We start from the raw sequence: 20836 nt of genomic DNA on the forward strand, positions 1-20836 counted from the left end.
ACCTATTTTGTGGGAGTCTTTTCCTACAAGAAATTACCAATTTAAATCCTATTCCTATTTAATTGAGGATTTAAATATATTTTTTAAAAAAATACTCCCCTAGTACACGTCCCTTTTCCATATTTTCAATCCACAATTTGTTTTATTTTTATTTTCGTTTATTTAAGAGTGGAATTAATCCTATAATATAAAAAGGGAGAAACCCAAACATTAGCCCCATTATTTCAACGCCTTTTTCTCCCCCTCTCCTCTCTCCCACACATTTTTTCCTCTCTTCCTCTCCTTCTCCACCAATTCTTCATCAATCCTTTGTTCTTGCATCAATTTGGAGTTGGAAATTCAAGATTCATAGAAGAATCGCATCAATTATCTTTCCTACCGATTGTTTTTGAACAAGAAAGGTATATTTGAATTCTCTTTCTCATCTTTTCCATTGAATCCTTATTTTTGATTCCCTCATGCATATAGTGAGTGTAGGAATCATAGATCGCATAATTAATCGGTGGGAATTTGTGTTTTGTATGAGGAGATTTGATGAATATGCAATTTTGAATGAGTTTATGTGAAGTTTGATTTGAATCTTTGGTGAATGATGTGAGTTTATGTTCAAACATGATTGTGATAAAATTTTAAGCATTATTGTGTGTTATAAGCATGAAAAAAAATTGGTGTTTGGATGATTGAGGAAGAAACCCTATTTTCGAAATTCTTAAGCCTGAAATCTGTGATGTCGGACAGTGGATTCCGACGTCCTTTTGACCAACCAAACGATCGAATTATGACACGAAATTTTAACTGAGTAAACTTCAAGGTGGTTTCTGTGTTGTGTGTGAATTTCAGCCCTTGTTGAAGAAAGATGAACTTGTAATGAATTTTTGAAGTCGATTGCGCAATTCTGCCAGAAACTTGTCTTCTCGCCCAGAAAATTTCGTTTTCTATTTGACCAACCAAATGGCATCCTTTTGATGTAAATTTTGATCTAGATGAAATTTTATGTATCTTCTGAGTTGTGTGAAAATTTCAGCCTCATTGGACATTGGATGAAATTTTGGTGAATTTTTCAAATGAACTGCGCAGTGCTGCCAAAATTTTATGTTCCGACCAGAGAGTTGCATTAAAGTTTTGACTGACCAAATGACATGATTTGAGTGAGAATTTTTAACTGGATGAACTTGAAGGTGTCTACTGTGTTGTGACCAAATTTTAGCTTCATATGCGGTCGGATGGATTTTTGGGTGATTTTACAAACCAACCGTGCAGTTCTGCCAGATTTGTTGTTATGTATAAATATTACTTGTTGCCAAGTTTTAATGATTTATATGATGCATGTATGATTTGGGAAGGTATCCTATGACGTGATTATGTGCGACACGTTGAGAAATATTATGGCATGTTTTTCTTATGTTGATGAATGTTGGGATGGGTAAATTTAAGAGAATGATAAGAGGAATGATGGGACATGCATGATAATGTGAATTGATGGAAGGCTGATTTGTATTGTGGTTTGGCAAGGGTGATTGTGGATACGTGAGCTCGAGGAACAAGAGTTTCCATAAGTTGGTTTTTGTATTGTTTAAACGATCGAGGTGGGCTTTCTTTTACAAATCTTTTATTTCTGAAAATATGATGTGGTGTAATAAGGGTGTTTAAAGTGTTATGTCATGCCATAATTGTTTCGATGTTGAGATTGTTGCCTGATGCCTAGTTCGTTTGAGCTTGCTCCGTTTGGCTATAGGGCTATGTAGAGATTGTGCTTGATGCCTAGTTCGTTTGAGCTTGCTCCGATAGGCTATAGAGCTATGTTGAGATTGTGCTTGATGCCTAGTTTGTGAGTTCACTCCATTAGGCTATAGGGCTATGATAAACGAATTCGGGTCTGAGTAGGGCCGCAAACCCTATCAGGCTGTGTACACAGGTGGGATTGGGAGCCGTCCTTGCAAGTCGGCCGGTCTCGTGGGCGAATAGTGTTGCCACACTTTCGTCGCACTAAGGTAAGAGGATGTGAATGATTGATTGATTGATGAGACAGTGGGGAGATTGTTTTGTCTGGCCAGTCTATGAAAATGTTTTTGTGTTCTCGATGATATTTCTTAACTACATGTAAAACTCAAATTCACTGGTATGGATGACATAACTGTTATAAAATGTTTTCGGCATGAGCCCATTCAGTACAACAAGTACTCAGCCCTGCATTTCTTTTTAAAATTTTGCAGGTTGAGCGGGATGTTGCGAATGAATGTTGTACGTGAAGATGAATTGTGATGATATGATTATGTGAAGTATGAGAATGATTGACAAGATGATCTAAGCACGTGTTGTATGTTGATTATGTATTTGTTATGGTGTGATTATATGGAGCATGAGCAAGATTAGTGTGATGACTAAGTATGTGTTATATGTGTGAAAGGATGTAGCAAACCGGAAAATTGTGACTTTTTATTTTTTTATTTTTATTTGATGGCTTTTTTTTTATTAATGTGGATGTTGAATAAGAATTTCTTTTGTGGAAATTGAGTCTCTATGTGTTTGAGTTAATTATGTAAAATTAGTTGTTGTGGGTTATGTGAGTTAATGTGATTAAGCTTCCAATGTGTGAATTAAATTAAGTGGGATCATGCATATATTTCTAGCCATATTATTTGGAATTTTCGGCCCTCCTATCCATTGGAAATAATACTTTCTTTCTTGGATTTAATTAATTGCTTTGGGTATCTAAATTAAATCCAAACCAAATTATCCCTATGCTATTCTACATAATTTTCGCCCATATGCCTTTCAATTACTTGTGAGATTAATTTATTTGGTACCTATTTTGTGAGAGTCTTTTCCTACAAGAAATTATCAATTTAAATCTCATTCCTATTTAATGGAGGATTTAAATATATTTTTTTAAAATACTCCCCTAGTACACGTCCCTTTTCCATATTTTCACTCCACAATTTTTTTTTATTTTTATTTTTGTTTATTTAAGTGGAGAATTAATCCTAGAATATAAAAAGGGAGAAACCCAAACCCTAGCCCCATTATTTCAACGCCTTTTTCTCTCCCTCTCCTCTCTCCCACACATTTTTTCCTCTCTTCCTCTCCTTCTCCACCAATTCTTCACCAATCCTTTGTTCTTGCATCAATTTAGAGTTGGAAATTCAAGATTCATCGAAGAATCGCATCAATTATCTTTCCTACCGATTATTTTTGAACAAGAAAGGTATATTTGAATTCTCTTTCTCATCTTTTCCATTGAATCCTTATTCTTGATTCCCTCATGCATATAGTGAGTGTAGGAATCATAGATCGCATAATTAATCGGTGGGAATTTGTGTTTTGTATGAGGAGATTTGATGAATATGCGATTTTAAATGAGTTTATGTGAAGTTTGATTTGAATCTTTGGTGAACGATGTGAGTTTATGTGCAAACATGATTGTGATAAACTTTTAAGCATTATTGTGTGTTATAAGCATGAAAAAAAATTGGTGTTTGGATGATTGAAGAAGAAACCCTATTTTCGAAATTCTTAAGTCAGAAATATGTGATGTCGGACAGTGGATTCCGACGTGCATTTGACCAACCAAACGATCGAATTATGACACGAAATTTTAACTGAGTAAACTTCAAGGTGGTTTCTGTGTTGTGTGTGAATTTCAGCACTTGTTGAAGAAAGATGAACTTGTAATGAATTTTTGAAGTCGATTGCGCAATTCTGCCAGAAACTTGTCTTTTCGCCCAGAAAATTTCATTTTCTATTTGACCAACCAAATGGCCTCCTTTTGATGTAAATTTTGAACTAGATGAAATTTATGTGTCTTCTGAGTTGTGTGAAAATTGCAGCCTCATTGGACATTGGATGAAATTTTGGTGTATTTTTCAAATGAACTGCGCAGTGCTGCCAAAATTTTATGTTCCGACCAGAGAGTTGCATTAATGTTTTGACTGACCAAATGACATGATTTGAGTGAGAATTTTTAACTGGATGAACTTGAAGGTGTCTACTGTGTTGTGACCAAATTTTAGCTTTATATGAGGTCGGATGGATTTTTGGGTGATTTTACAAACCAACCGTGCAGTTCTGCCAGATTTGTTGTTATTTCGAAATATTACTTGTTGCCAAGTTTTAATGATTTATATGATGCATGTATGATTTGGGAAGGTATCCTATGACGTGATTATGTGCGACACGTTGAGAAATATTATGGCATGTTTTTCTTATGATGATGAATGTTGGGATGGGTAAATTTAAGAGAATGATAAGAGGAATGATGGGACATGCATGATAATGTGAATTGATGGAAGGCTGATTTGTATTGTGGTTTGGCAAGGGTGATTGTGGACACGTGAGCTCGAGGAACAAGAGTTTCCATAAGTTGGTTTTTGTGTTGTTTAAACGATCGAGGTGGGCTTTCTTTTACAAATCTTTTATTTTCTGAAAATATGATGTGATGTAATAAGGGTGGTTTAAAGTGTTATGTCATGTCATGATTGTTTCGATGTTGAGATTGTTGCTTGATGCCTAGTTCGTTTGAGCTTGCTCCGTTAGGCTATAGGGCTATGTTGAGATTGTGCTTGATGCCTAGTTCGTTTGAGCTTGCTCCGATAGGCTATAGAGCTATGTTGAGATTGTGCTTGATGCCTAGTTTGTGAGTTCGCTCCATTAGGCTATAGGGCTATGATAAACGAATTCGAGTCTGAGTAGGGCCGCAAACCCTATCAGGCTGTGTACACAGGTGGGATCGGGAGCCGTCCTTGCAAGTCGGCCGGTCTCGTGGGCGAATAGTGTGGCCACACTTTCGTCGCACTATGGTATGAGGATGTTAATGATTGATTGATTGATGAGAAAGTGAGGAGATTGTTTTGTCTGGCCAGTCTATGAAAATGTTTTTGTGTTCTCGATGATATTTCTTAACTACATGTAAAACTCGAGTTCACTGGTATGTATGACATAACTGTTATAAAATGTTTTCGGCATGAGCCCATTGAGTACAACAAGTACTCAGCCCTGTATTTCTTTTTAAAATTTTGCAGGTTGAGCGGGATGTTGCGATGGATGTTGAGTGAGCTTTAGGAATTCCCGGATGCGTCGTTTCTTCATACATGAGCGTCATCCTATGACTCTCCTTTGATACTTGTTTTTCCGCTGCCTTGTTTCGAATCGTTCTTGATAAAGTCTTTCATTTTTCCCCACTCTACGTTATGACATTATCTACCTTGAGACATTAATCCGTTGTTTAACTATTCGATAGACCAAAATACTTCTTTTTAAAGTTAGTTGGGTTTTCATATTCAATCTCGTCCTTTATTGTTGTCTTTCATTGCGTCCCCCTTTTCTTCCCCGCTCCTTACTCCCTCCCCTCGTCACGTTTTCCCCGTCTTCACTATCCTTTGTAAGGGCGGTCGTGACACCAACCTGTGGCTACTCTCGTGGCAATCATCTCACCATCCTTTCCAGGCACTACAAGCATCCCCATTTATTAGCTACTACTTGCGTAGGACTCACCCATTCACTATCTGATATGGCGTAGATAATCCCTGCATCTAGCAACTTAATTACTTCTTTCCTTACTACATCTTGCATGATAGGATTAAGTCTACGTCGGTTTTGCACGCGGGGCTTATGCCCCTCCTCAAGTAAAATCCTATGCATACATGTGGTTGGGCTAATCCCTTTCAAATCACCAATAGGCCATCCTATAGCGGACCTATACTTGTTTAGCACACACAACAACTTTTCACATTCTTTTTCATTCAAGGCGGCGGACACGACAACAGGGTAAGTACTATCTGGCCCTAAAAACGAGTACCTGAGGTGTTCCGGGAGTGGCTTCAATTCTACCTTAGGTGGTCCTCGTGGTTTTCCCAATGCTTTCTTCCTCCCTTCTTATTCTTCTGGGGTGCGCAATGACAAGAATGTCTTCCCTTTTGAGGGATTCTTTCGGTAAGAACCTCGAGTTCTGCAATCATAGCACACACATTAGCATCACAAGTAGATGAATCAGAAGCAGGAGTGAAAGAATTTATGAGACAAAATTCTAACGAGTCCTGAGTTCGGTGGTATGTGACTTCCACTTCCCCCACACAATATGTGACCACTTGGATGACGCTACACTCTTGATAGCCTTTGCTCCTTCCTTCCCATGGAATTTCAAAGCGTCATAGATGTTGAAGGTGATACTTTCATTATGCAATCGCAATGTTAGCTCCCCCTTCTGCACGTCTATCATGGCTCCTCCGGTGGCTAGAAATGGTCTTCCAAGTATCAAAGGCACCTTCTTGTCCTCCTGCATGTTTAAAACGACAAAGTCAGCGGGAAAGATGAATTCTCCTACTCTACCAAAACATCTTCTACAATTCCCGTTGGTGTTGTTGTTGTTCTGTCTACCATATGCAAGGTGATCGAAGTGGGGTGGGGATTGTCAATGTTGAGGTTCCTGTAGAAAGATAGAGGCATCAAATTAATACTTGCTCCTAAATCACACAATGTCTTACCCTCTACATTATTTCCCAAAACACAAGATAAAGTAAAACTCCCTGGATCTTTGTGTTTGGTAGGCAATCCTTTCTGAATTATAGCACTGCAATTCTCTGTTAGGCCCATTGTCTCATATTTCCCCCACTTTCTCTTCTTGGCCACCACATCCTTCAAGAACTTGTCATAGTTGGGCATTTGTTGTAGTGCTTCCACCAATGGTATGTTGATGTGGACCTTGCTTATGCCTTCCAAGAACTTGGTAAACTGGGCGTCTAGCTTCTTGCTCTTCAATCGCTGTGGATACGGGATGGTGGCAGTGCTGGGAAACTGCGGATCTGGGGGCTGGCTCTCGGGTAGCGGACCGCTGCGAAGTGGTGCAGCAGCCACTGGCGGCAGCTCTGCATCAGTATCTAAATCGGGCTTGGCTGGCTGGGGAATTTTCGGCGGGCCGCTGGGATTGATCAGCAGCTGGCGTGAAGTCGGTCGGCCCCTGTTCTTTTCCATTTCTTCCCTGCCTAGATCCGCTGCCTGTGGAGGCTGGTATGTGATCATGCTACGGAGTTGCATAGCATGACAATTTCCTTTTGGATTGATCTCTGGTAGGCTAGGAAGCGTCCCTGGAGTGTGCTTGCTCCCTATTGTTGTGGCCAAAACTCTCATGTTAAATTCTAACTCCTCCACTTGTGCGGCTAGACTTGCCAATTCTTGCTCCAAAAGGCCGGTGTTTCTTTCCAAATTGAGCAACCTCTGATTAGTCACCTTCCTATTTTCCTGAACCTTGATGATGCAGATTTCTAGCAGTTCCTCCCATTTGGAGCGGGGTTGTTCCTCCATACCTGCACATGTTTCAGAATTTTCATTAGTATAATGATCTTGTGCATCGTATGAAAAATCAAAGCAGTCTGGGTCATAATATGATCCCCCTTGGTCGGGGCTATATCACTCTTTGTAGTACCCTCCTCGCTGCTCATCACTGTAACTGTATGGTCCCTCCATTCCCGTGGAGAAATCCATTAGACTAAAAAGAAAATAAAAATGAAAATGAAAGCAGTAAAATCCAAAGTAGCAAATTCGTCTGTTTGAAGATATCAATCACGAAGTGAAAGTATTCCCCGGCAACAGCGCCAAAAACTTGATGCACTTTTTATTAGCACTAAATAAACCTGCAAGTATACAAAGTATATATAGTATAGCTAAAGGTCGGTATCAGATATCGAACACAAGGAAAACAATCACAGATTGGCTACCTTCTACTAAGCTTCGTTCACTATTTGGAAAACCGAAAGTTTTGGAGATTTTGAAAACTAAAAACAACATGAAAGCAAACAAACAACTAATTGCAAATAATTAAAGAGGTAAAATATGAGAGATAAGATAATTTCAGGGATGTGCGTTCACATTTATGGTTATACAAATTCCAACTACAATACTCTAGCACAGTTTATACTCCGATAGAACGAGTCACATAAGTTTTGCCCATGCGGCACAAGCGTAGATTACTAACACTAAGTTTGTCAATCCTAGATCCGTAACTCCTAAGACCCTTGAAAAGTCCTCACTCTCAATTAACAGTGTCGTTTTAAGGGAAACTAATTGTAGTGTCTACTAAGTGGATCTAACTCGCCAACCTCCTCTCACGATTATGTAGCAAGTTATATTTAATCATCACCGAATGTGTCACTCAAACGTGAAGTATTATGGAACAACTTAGGAAAGAAACGAAGTAAAAACAAAACGTATATTAAATAGCAAAACATAATTGTATAACCAAAGTCGTTACTAATACATCCCTAGAATCCTATGAATTTAGTTACACATAATTGAATAATCTAAAAGCATAGAATGAAGGGAAAACAAAATGAACATAAAAACTAAAGCAATAAAACCCAAAGGTTGAATCATTGTAGCCTTGATATTATCTTGATTTCTTCTTCAACCTCTTGCAAAATGAAGAACTCTCTCAAATTTATGCTCTAGAATTATAAGGCAAAAAGAAGATACTAATAAAGAGGTTTGAGGGGATATTTATAGAGAAAAAATCGAGCAGCATGAAATAAGGTAAAAGATGGCTAAGTTTGGTAAATCTTGGGGAGAAAGTAGGTCAAATTCGTGCGCCGCGTTTTCGCAGCGGGCCACTGCACATTGGCCAGCGGTCGTTGCACATTGATCCGTAGCCTCTGCCTCTTGGATAGCGGTCGCTACACTATATTGTAGCGGTCGCTGTGAATAATCTCGTAGCTTCGTAAACTCTTGGAGCAGTCGTTGGGCGTGTTTTTCGTTTCAGCACAACTTTCTCCGGAGCGGACCTCTTCTGGCTCAGCGGTCGTTGGGACCTAGCAGTCGTTGTGCGTGTTGCGGTAGACCGCTGGGCATCTCGAAAGCTCCAGATTTCCAACTTCGACTTTTTGCTGTCTTTTTTGGCTCAAATATGCACAAATCTCACAAAACACGTCAAAATACCAAAATAGAGAAAATATGCAAAATATGGATATGAGTTGTGATTTTGACATTAAAAACGGACCAAATAAAGACTATAAAACAATGCAAAATCTGAGCATGTCCGCTGACCCGATAACATTATAACCCGATTAGGCCACAGTCCTCGGACTGGTCTGATTAGCTCACACCCACTTAACCCACAACCCAAGTAAAGTTGACCCGAAATCCAATTATCTGACCTGATTGGCATTCTTACGGAGGAAGAGATAATTAACAGTAAGATGCGAGAGTTGGAAATATGTAGCAATTTGACAAATTAAAATCACATGGCGTTAGAAATACATGCATGATGAGCTGCGGTAAAAAAAAATAAAATAGTACGCTCGAATACAGATGAAGAAAATGAATAATCAATCAGGCCAATCCTATTTACATAGCAAATACCATATCCTATTCTATCAATTAAATTCTTATTTGTCATCATCTTATATTGTGTAGAAGTGTTGCAATATAATTATCATCCAGATGAAAAAATGGAGCACCATTGCTTGCGGAAAACTACCGCCTTAAGCTCTCCAATATAGATCCCTGCATCACACAATCCATTATATCATATCAAAATGGTAAAAATAATGAAGTTGAAATGCTTGGTCAAATTCTAGCAATAAGCTGAAATTGAAATGACAATCCAGACACTACAAAAAAAATGCAAAATACTGACGGAATTAGTGACGGCATCCAATAGCTCAACAACTAGTGACTGAAAAGTGCCGGACACTAATTAGTGACAGATTACTTTGTCACTAATGCCAAGTAGTCGCCTACAGTTTCCGTCACAGTAAATTTAGTGATGGAAAAACCATCACTAAAACTTTTTACCGACAAGTTTATTAATGACGAATCTTTCCAAACTTGATCTGTCACTAATCTGTTTAGTGAAGAAATTTCACTGATTAGTGACGGATTTTTCGTCACTAATTGGCGACTTTTTTGTAGTGAGAAAAGCATTCACAAAAGGGTAGTAAGTTGATTGCACAAGCTAAGGCTGAGGATGCTGATACATGGAAGAGGAGCACTGACATGGAAGATTGGACTGCTTCATAAGCTACCGCGGCTGGAAGAAAGTCATCGACTGCAACATCCTTATTTTCATTTTTCTTGTCTGAGTGATTTACAGTTAAGATGACAATATAGAAAAAAACAAACAAATAGAATTAGTATAGTATTTTCTCAGAAGGATACAAGTCATCGAATTTCAGCCAATCGGTGGGGCGGAAGCTCACTAACGTCTGTGTAATGCCGATACTCAGGATCAGTGGCGGATCCAGGATCCGGAAATGGAGGGGGCGGAATATATAGTATTAGCTTGGTTTAGTGCGGACATGGCTATTTTTTTTGTTATTCGGGGCGACGCCGGAGGCAAACGGAGGGGGCGGACATGGTAAAATTACATCCCGATAAGGGAAAAATAGTCGCACGGAGGGGGCGACCGCCCCCTCCTGCCCCCCCTAGATCCGCCACTGCTCAGGATCATCAGCGCACACAGCAATTATCCTGTCACCTTTCTCTCCCTGTTGCAATATTTATCAAGTAAATAAACCATTTTCTGAATTCTATGATGAATGTGGTCCGCGGAAGTAAGTAACTCTACCTGATCAATCATGGGCATGAGACCTATTGCTTTGGCCCTGAGAAAGCAGCCTGGAAGGACAGGTTCCTGAATATACAAAATTAAAATTAGAACACATCACAATTACTTTTACAAAGACGAGTTGTTCTTGAAAGAAGGTTTCACCAAAATATAATCACCAATACATCGATAGGGTCATTGTCTTCGCAGAGAGTGCGAGGGAGGAAACCGTAGTTGTGGGGGTACACAACTGATTAGTAAAGAACACGATCAACCTGTAGGTGCAAACAAATTTTAATAGTTGACGATCGACCATATTTCATCTTGCGTTTGAAGATAGTGAACCTGTTTTCTTGTCAAGTTCATATTTCACCTTACTTCCTTTACTTATTTCAACCACCTGCAGTGATGATACAAGTTGAGAGTGGACTGAACTTCCAAGTAAAGCAAAGCAAAATCTGACAATCTCATAATAACAAGAAAGGGCAAACTACAAACACTACCATTTCCATTTGGGAATGTATTAACAAGTTTTTTGGTACAAATGATGGAGATATTCACAAATTTCTAGTTAAACGCCCATCTTCTTAAATTTATAGTATGAAAAGGTGAACGAAAGTAGCTTACACAGTTTAAGATAATTGGTGCTCCAGGTCCTACATTGACAATAATGGGAAAAAAGATTGAGCCTAGCAAGGCTAATTGAGTAATGGCAAATAAGGTAGATAGTCAAGATATGTACCTATCTCAAGTTCATGCCAAGGATGAGCAGCAACTGTTTTCCTCGTCATGGAAGAGATTATCCTTTCATTAAGAGGCGAGTGTGAGGCCTTCTGGACGGCAGGAGATTTGCTTGGAATTTCAATTGGTGGAGCCATAACTGCAGGTGGCATAACAGGAAACTGATTAATGAAAGCAGCTAACAAGCTTGACAAAGAGTTTACTAAAACTCTGAAATGGATTACATTAGCTGTTGGTACATTGAGATAAGGAGGTTTTGTGCTTCAGTATTTTTGCAGATGAAATGAACAAGATCTACCAAAAAAAAGGTCATCTAACTACCAGCCAAATGCACAAAAAAAACAGCAATAGATTAATGTTTGACAAACGGCGTCAAGTTAGAGAATAGTGGAAGAGAAAATGCATGCAGATTCAAATGCACATTGTACTCCAAAATTAACAAAAAATCGTTGATTTCCAGAGCTGGAAAAATTCAAATACATTTTATGCATCGAAATGACCGGGAACAGATTAATGCACAAAGCGCAGCTGAACAAAGGCTTGAACAACGGAAGAAGTGCAGAAAACGGTGAGTAAACACGGAACGTACCCGAAACAATTAAATAAGGAAGGAGGGAAGCGTGGGTGGGAGATCTGGAACATAATACGGAGCGTAGGAAGGAAGACAGATTTTATAGAGGAAATGGAAGCAACTGTGGAGAGAAGCGTTTACTCATGGCGGCGGGTTTACCTATATTATTATTATTTACTTTAGTTATTATTATTATTATTTAGTTTAGATATTATAGGGATTTAGCACATCTCTTTCTATATCTTTGTTTTCTTGTTCATTAAGTTAGTAGCATTATAAATAGGATAGACTGTTATCTTTTTAATCATTCAATGAAATACAATATTATTTTGGCCAAGTCCACTTGTGATTTTTGAATCCCTAATTGCTTACGCTACCTGCTGCCCGACGGAAGGTCTCCGCGCACAGCCGGAACGTATATCTGATCTGTAGCCGTTGCCCGACGGGTTGGAACCCGCGCACAGCCGCCCAGATCTTTATCTCCGCTGACCCTCACGGGCGCCGGATTATCTTTATCTCGTTATTGTCCGTTTTATCGGATCGTTAGGGATTTAGGTCCTTAACATTTACGGTTACCGACTGAGCCATGGTTACGCCATTTCAGACAGCATATTCCATTCCAGCTAGGAAATGACGTGGCGAAGTGTCATTCGGTGGCATGGGACCCGTTCGGAGCTGATTCGATAACGATGGAAATTCCGACGGCCGTCACTTGCTAGTCTCGTTGCAACTGTAGTATTTACTATTGGCTTAGTTTATTGTCTAATTACTTCACTTCACTAGTTTACTTTTAAAACCGCCAGCTCCAATTAAACTGCAACTCATTCTTTTCTTCCCATACTTGAGGGAGGAGAAAGAAGCCCAATTTGGTTAAATTTCAAAAACAAATTAATAATCAAGATAGTATAGTATTTTAGGTTAAATGTTATAATAAGATTTTATTTCAAATTTGCAAAAAACAAATCTGATCTATTTCATAATTATTTTAACTAAATATCCTATAATTATGAAAATGTATATTTTCAGATAATATATTGTTGATGCCCGATTATTTTGTGTATGATATGTTGTTGTTTGTACACCTTAAGCTTTAAGCTAATTACATTCTAGAATCATCATTTTTCGCTGTTCACATTAACAATGTGACATATAAATTATTCTATAACGAGCACCCAGTTAATATTAAGGGTTCGTTTGATAAGAAAGGTGAGATATAAAAAAAATATGTGAATTAAGATAAGTAATATGGACTTTGTGTCAACATATGGCCAGAAAATTTTTTTACATTGTTATTTGGTAGATGAGATATTAATAAAACTTGTGTATTAGAAAACACATGAAATAGCATAATTGCCCTTCCTTAAAAATGTGTCGTAGGAGTTTGCCTAAAGAAACAAAGCAAACCTCAATTTGAATCCAAAATCATTTTAAGAGCAATTTATTTGGAAAATCAAATATGCTCATATAACCACAGTATCATCACTACTTTCGAGAATCAAAGAAGCATTTGGACCATTTGAATGAAGAAAATCAAAGTGAAAAATTGGTATACATCAAAATCATCACTGCCATATCTTTCATTAACAAGAAATTGAAGAAGAAAAGTACTAATTGTCACAGAATCAAAGAGAAACATCAGTTGTACCAATTAAACAGATGTCGAAGAGAAAAATCTATCAACATACAAGAACATCTTTGCCTAGATTTTTTCATCATCAAGAAAAAGAAACAAAGAAACCCTCAATTCAGATTTTAGAACCATATTCGTCCAATCGTAGAATCCATGGGAGAAACCCATCCCACATTCGAACCAACATCGGAGTGAATCGCACCCCACAGTCGACGTGCCAGCCACGGTAGAAACCCAAGCCATTAATCGACGTCGGCCAGCGATGATCCGATGGCGTTAATGGACTCCATACCTCGGTATTTCTCTCCCATTGTCTCTCTCTCGCTTGCTGATGATGGCATCGTCGGTGGGCGACGTCCGTCGGCTCTCTCGCGCCCTTCGTCCAAATTCTTCTTCTCTATCTGTCTCTCTCTCACGGCAAGTCCCAAAAATCGGGACTCTAGCACCTTCGTCCTCGCCGGCGTTCCTCACCCAAAATCCGGTTTGGCCTTCCTATTTCCGCCTCTTTTGCTCCTCCGACCGCAACCCCTCACAGCTATTGTCCCACGCAGCTCCATCATCGGCTTGGGTTCGCCATCCATGGTTATTTTCCGGTGGTCTGCTTCTTCGAGGTCATCGTGCAGCGTCTGATCGAAGAATACTCCAGCCGCGTTGCGTCGTTTTCCTGCCGCTCTCTGGCAACCGAAATCGTGCCTCCAGATGCGGTCGTCGGCGTTCCTACTCCACGGTGGTATGAACTTTATTGAACGAAAGGGTGAGAATCATTGGAATATGGTATGGGTGAAGAGTGCTGGAGAGGGAGGGTATAATCGGATATCTTGAGAGAGCGGTGATAACCCACCAAATTAGTGTGATACATAAATTAGCATAACCGTATATATTTGGTCTGACCGAGACAAGCTTAGGCGTTATGTTGGGCTTTGAGACATGTATTTCTATGATATCAAACAATTACAAAAGTCAATATATAAATCTCTATCTTGTTACAGCCTTATCAAACGAACCCTAACTTTATTTTGTTGTAGTATTTAGCATGAAAACTCATTTATACGATGCCCCCAATTCTTACTATCGATTTTTTTAAGAAGATTAAATTAACCGGTACAGAGAAGAAGGTGACTTTTTGGTTCATAAATTTAATTATAAAAAACTTATATATATTGCAACTAAATATTATTTATTTTATTTAAAAAGATATTGAAAGACAAAAGTAAAACATATGATGTGACATGGTCTTGTTAAGTTGAGATTTTTTAGCTTAATTGAGAATTGGGATGCATTTTCAGCCGCTCATTCACAACATTTTCAAATTGTCAACTGCAAGTAGATTATGTCAACTCGCGAGTATTATCGTCAATAGCTAGGCATGCACGACGGTTCCGAACCGCCGGTTCCGGTTCATGAACTAGCGGTTCACGATTCATCATATGCATGAACCGGAACCGGCCCGCCAAGGGTCCCGGCGGTTCCGGTTCAAAAAACCGCCGGTTCATGAGGCAGTTCAAAACCGCCGGTTTTTGACCTGAACCGTCGGTTCGGCGGTTCAACCAAAATTAAAAAAAAATTATTTATAAAAATTGATTTTTATATTTAAAAATAATTTTTACAAATAAATGAATACAAGAAATTAATAATATCCCATATATATTTGATGGGCTTGCGAATTTATGAAACCATTCTTGGTTGTTTCTCTTTTATAGAGACATCCTTGAATGTTTTATGTTTTACTTTCGATGTGGGACAAAATCATTCTTGGTTGTTTCTCTTTTATAGAGACATCCTTGAATGTTTTATGTTTCACTCTCGATGTGGGACAAAATATGTTGAGCAAAAAAAATCCGAAAACCAAATATCTGAACCGATCCAAATCGAAAATTTGAAATTCGGTTCGGTTCGGTTCGGTTTTAAATTCAAAAAAATTTCAATTTTTCGGTTCGGTTCGGATGAGAAAAAAACCGAATAACCGAAAAACTGATTTTTTTTAAATATATTATATTATATATATATATATATATATATATATATATATATATATATATATATATATATATATATTGTATATATTTAACTTAAAAAACCTAACCCTAATACATATCATTTTGTAATTTATTTGAGTGTTCGAGATTTTCCATAAAAAATTTGTGGATTTCTTCAATCTAGATCTTTTAATATTTCTTTCTCTTCCATTCATTTTGTATTTTTTTTAAATTTAGATCATTTTAATTATTTTTGTACTGTTTGTTGTGTTATAAATTAAGAGTTTAGGCCTTTATTTAAATATAGATTACAGTAATGTTAACAGATTAGTGTGTCTTTGTGTATACATTTGCAGGCTTTGTTTTTTTTAATATTTTATATATTTTCATAGTTCGGTTTAATTCGGTTTTCGATTTTTCGATTAGTTCGGTTAGGTTTTCATTTTAGGAAAAATTCGGTTTTTCGGTTCAGTTTTCATTTTAGGAAAAATTCGGTTTTTCGGCTCGGTTCGGTTTTGGCCAAAAACCAAACCGAAAACCGAATGCACACCCCTACTTTCAATGAATGCAATGGTTACAATGATTGTACTATATTTATCACTCCAAAAGCCATAGTCGTTGAGACGTTTCTTTTTGACACGTGATTTAAGAAAAATTGTGTTAAGTGAGTTAAGTAAAAGAAGAATAAGTAAGAAATGAAAATTGTAGAGAGATGAAAAGAGAATAAAGTAAGAGAGAGTGAAGTAAATGAGAAAAAATGTGTTTGACTTTTACTAAAAAGGGAAATGATTCTACTATTATGAAACATACAAAAATGATAAAATGACTCCACCACTGTGGAACAGAGAAAATAATATTAAATGCACAATTAACAATCCAACGAAAGCATAGCGATTGTTAATCTACAACCTAAACACCAATAACTCAAACTCATAATGAATACTAGAACAAAGATCCCATCGAAGCATAATCAAGTATCTAAATAGTAAATACTAATGTTCCTTCACAATTCCTACTCTAAACAAGTTAGGACTATAAATTTCTCGTCTATGTTATTCACTTATAAATACTCCCTCCGTATTAAAAAAATTGAAACATTTGAAACGACACGAGTTTTAATGTACAATTGGTAAGGTAAGTGAGAAAAATTAGTAAATTAAGATAAAGGAAAAGAAAAATGAAATAAGAAAGAGAGAGGAAGAGAAAAAGTAGTGAAAGTAGAGTTAGTGGATTGTGGGGTTCATGTCCTAAAATATAAAGATTCTAAAGTTTCTATTTTTAAGGAAGGGTCCAAAACGAAAATTGTTGCTATTTTTTTAAAAACGGAGGGAGTATGAAAATAATCATGCTATCAAAGATGTCTTTATAATACTCCCTCCGTCCCGGCTAAGATGGCACATTTCTTGACCGACACAAGATTTTAGGAGTTATTGGTTAAAGTGTTTAATTGGAGAGAGAAGAGGTGGGTGGAAGTATTAAAATAGAGAGAGAAAGAAAGATGAAAAGTTTAATAGGAGTGAGAAAAAATGGTTGAGTGTATTAATTGAAGAGAGAAAGTTTCCAAAAAAAGAAATGTGTCATCTTAGTTGGGATAAACTATAAAGGAAAATGTGTTATCTTAAGAGGGAAAAGTAAGGAGTAGCACATAAAAATATAAGCCAAGGACAAGAATTGAAGGCACATAAGTTTCATAATTCATAATCACCAATCCATAATTTAATCCCTACATTATGTCTAGAGCCAACGGAGAAAATTAGTCAAACATTATAATATAAATTACACCAAGAGATGATAAAACCATAAAACCTATGGTGATCTTCACTATTTGGCATCGTTCGTCCCGAGGTGATGGATCGAAGTCGCTCATTCTCCTGCTCTTCTCTTGTGTTTTCATGCGGTAAAGCATGCCAAAACTGCTTGGAATTTCCTCGTTAAAAGGTGGTTTTCGTGCAACTGCTCTACACCACCTAGTCAGGTGGAATAATGTGACAATATCGCCGACCAAATAGAGATCACGAGACAAATCTGTATGGTCCATGCGGTAAGATAGAATACGGTAACAATTTCATTCAACCTCGTGCAATGTTCGATAATTCCACCAGCCGCATGAAAATCACTACACAAAAAAAAATCTTCTCTTTCTTACTCCAAGCATGGTCCTAATCCTACTCCTAATTCAAATATCGATCTATGAATAAAATTTAAATCAAATTTGCGTGTAAAAATATGAATAAAATATACTCCACTAACCCAGACGACAAAAAAATACTTCATCCGTCCCAAAATATTATTATGAACTATTTTCTTATTAGTCCATTTCTGAAAAGTATGAACTTTCTTATTTTGGAATAGTAAAACCACACATTTACCCATACACATCATTTTATTTACTATTATAAACATGTAAGTGATGGTGGGATTTTATAACATTATTTTATTGTGTTATGAGTGTTGGAATATGAATGGAGTAGGAGATCCGCATTGAACTTATACTATTACACTACATTATGAATGATGTGGGAACCCACTTTACACTAACACTACTTACGAATTATACCCTCTCTCTCTCATACACACACTTTATCAATTACACTGATTGACATAAAAGTCTACTCCCTCCGTCCTACCCAGGATGTTTTCATTTTAGTTTTTTTTGTTAAATAAACTCCTTCTCTTTCTCTCATACACACACACTTTATCAATTACAGTGATTGACATAAAAGTCTATTCCCTCCGTCCTATCCAGGATGTTTTCTTTTTAGTTTTTTTTTTTATAAATAAACTCCTTTATTAAGAAGGAAATTACAAATAAACTCTTATAGAAATGAGGAAATTACAACTGAAGTCAAGAGGGCTCGAACTCGCACCCCATGCAATAATATCTAAGCTCCTTGCCGCTAGGACAAAGACTCTGGACATGCCGTTTTGTTTTTAGTTTATCTCACTTAAGATGTCCACTTTCTATATTTGAAAATAAATATCTATCTCCTCTCTTGTTAAAATATTTAACTACCTTTTTCTTTTTACTTACCTCACCTAAGAGCATTAGCAATGGCGACCCTATCTCCGGAGCCCATCACAGAGCTTATCTCCATTTTTTCCTGCCACATCAGCAGACCCATCTCAGAGCCTATCTCCCTACAATGAGAGCATATCTCAGAGCCCATCTCATTTCCATATCATCATTATTTTTATATATTTCACTTGTAATTGTTGGTGTTAATTAAAGACAACGTAATATACGACAAAAAACAAATTCATTAAAAATAAAATAAAACATACAGAAAACATCCTACATTAAAAAAAACAAAAAAAAACATAAAAAATAACGGAAGCACAACCTTAGATGCACTCAGGTTCCTGCTCGTCCTTCCCGACACGACCCATTAATCCTATGAATTTGGGGCAATCCTTCAGTTGTTGATATATTTGCCAGTACTTGAACCCTCTCGCAATGTCATTGGAAATCGTGCAATTTAGCTCACTCATACACCAGGCGTTTCCAATGCTAGCATAGATCGTCAGGCTTATGTGTCTGCGCCCCTAGAGGCTTTACTTGTTTGTATCTTTTCGTGATATACCCTCAAAACCGCCCTCACGATTGTTGGCTACAATCGGGTCGAGATCTCTATCCAACAATGAGCAAGAGCAATCGACTCCTCTATGGAGTAGGTATTCCTCATCCGCCCAGCCTCAGACGCCTCTTCGAATGTCTCCTTCTTCTTCCCCTTCATGTCGGGCACCTCGTTGCTGAAGTTCATATCACCGTGGAGAGAATTAAAATTGAAATTGAGATTGGAAAGGGATGAATGCGAATTGATGGAGAATGAAGTATGTATATAGGGGATTAAAAATTGAATTAAATTAAAAAAAAATTAAAATCGGCTTCGCCATCGGCCCGAGCCTCCGCAATGGAGGCCCATTGCAGGGCTATTAATCAGCGTAGGGGCGAAAGCGTTGGGGGGTGGAGATGGGCTCCCTCTCCACAATGGGAGCCCATGAGCCGATTGGGTGGCCGATCATATGGCTCTCTCGCTCAGCTACCATTGTCACTGCTCTAATAGCTTTGTTTTAAAATCTCATGTCAATATTTTTTACTACTCCCTCCGTCCCCAAATAATATGCACTTTGGGTTCGGTACGAGTTTTAATGTAAAGAAGGGACATCTTTTTTGGTCCATGAACTTTTTCAATGTATCATTTTCAGTACGTGAACTTTGAAAATATCATTAAGGTCCGTCAACTATGAGTTAATATCAATAGAAGTACTTTTTACTATTTTCAAGTTTTTTCGGACGAAAATACACGCAATACCTTGAAGGGTGTATAAATTTACTAAACATATCACATACTCATATTTTTTATAAATATCTTTACTATGTGTTTTTGACGAATTTTCTAAATATAATTTGACCTTTAATATTATCACTTAATTTTGTAACATTCAATAAAAGTTCATCCTTCAACTTTTATTATTAAATAATTTTTCAAGTATCGTTATTGATTGTGACATTAATTTTTAAGAGTATCCATACCTCAAAAATATTTTAAAATTATTTAATTATAAAAATGTGAAGAATGAACTTTTTTTGCATGTCACAAAATTAAGTGATAATATGGAATGTTAAATTATATTTAGAAAATTCATCAAAAATATAGTAAAGATATTTATAAAAAATATGAGTATATGATAAGTTTAGTAAAAATATACACTCTTCAAGGTACTGAGGGTATTTTCATCCGAAAGAACTTGAAAATAGTAAAAATGTACTTTGATTGATATTAACTCATTGTTGATGGACCTGAAATGATATTTTCAAAGTTCACGGACCTAAAATGATACTTTGACAAAGTTCATGGACTATAAAAGTTGTTCCCTCTAATGTAAAATAGGTAAAGTAAAAGAGAGGTAGAAAGAAAAAGTAATAAAAATATTGTTAATAGAGGATGAGTCTCAACTCATTAGAGAGAAACGATTTTCCAAAATTAAAATGTGCATATTTTTGTGGGATAGACTAGGGGTGGATCGGTACGGTATACCGTATCAACAGTGTCATACCGCATACCGTACCAAAAGTAGCGGTATGACAAAATTCCATACCGATACCTTACTGAATTTTCGGTATACCGATAATTTTCAATACCATTACCATACCGTTATTGTGGTGTACTGTACCATATTACGGTATACCGAAATACAGTACGACATACCTTAATACCGTTATACTCCCTATTATAAAAAAATCTATTATAATTTTATATCCAAAATATTTAAAATAACATTTGTAACTTCAACAATCCAAATCCAAAAAAAAAAAAACTATACTCAAAATATTTAAAATAACATTTCATGTGATAACCCTATCTTCATTTCTTGTAGCCTTGTTG

At 37.0% G+C, this 20836-nt stretch overlaps 1 long non-coding RNA gene across 1 annotated transcript; it reads left to right on the top strand.

The window, feature by feature from the left end:
- Nucleotides 1–368: 368 nt before the first annotated feature.
- Nucleotides 369–2453, top strand: LOC121795608. Its single transcript, XR_006049587.1, has 3 exons — nucleotides 369–401; nucleotides 1513–1586; nucleotides 2214–2453. It is a non-coding gene; the product is annotated as an uncharacterized LOC121795608 (long non-coding RNA).
- Nucleotides 2454–20836: the final 18383 nt, after the last annotated feature.

Source organism: Salvia splendens, chromosome 3 (assembly GCF_004379255.2).
Source record: "Salvia splendens isolate huo1 chromosome 3, SspV2, whole genome shotgun sequence".
NCBI lineage: Eukaryota > Viridiplantae > Streptophyta > Magnoliopsida > Lamiales > Lamiaceae > Salvia > Salvia splendens.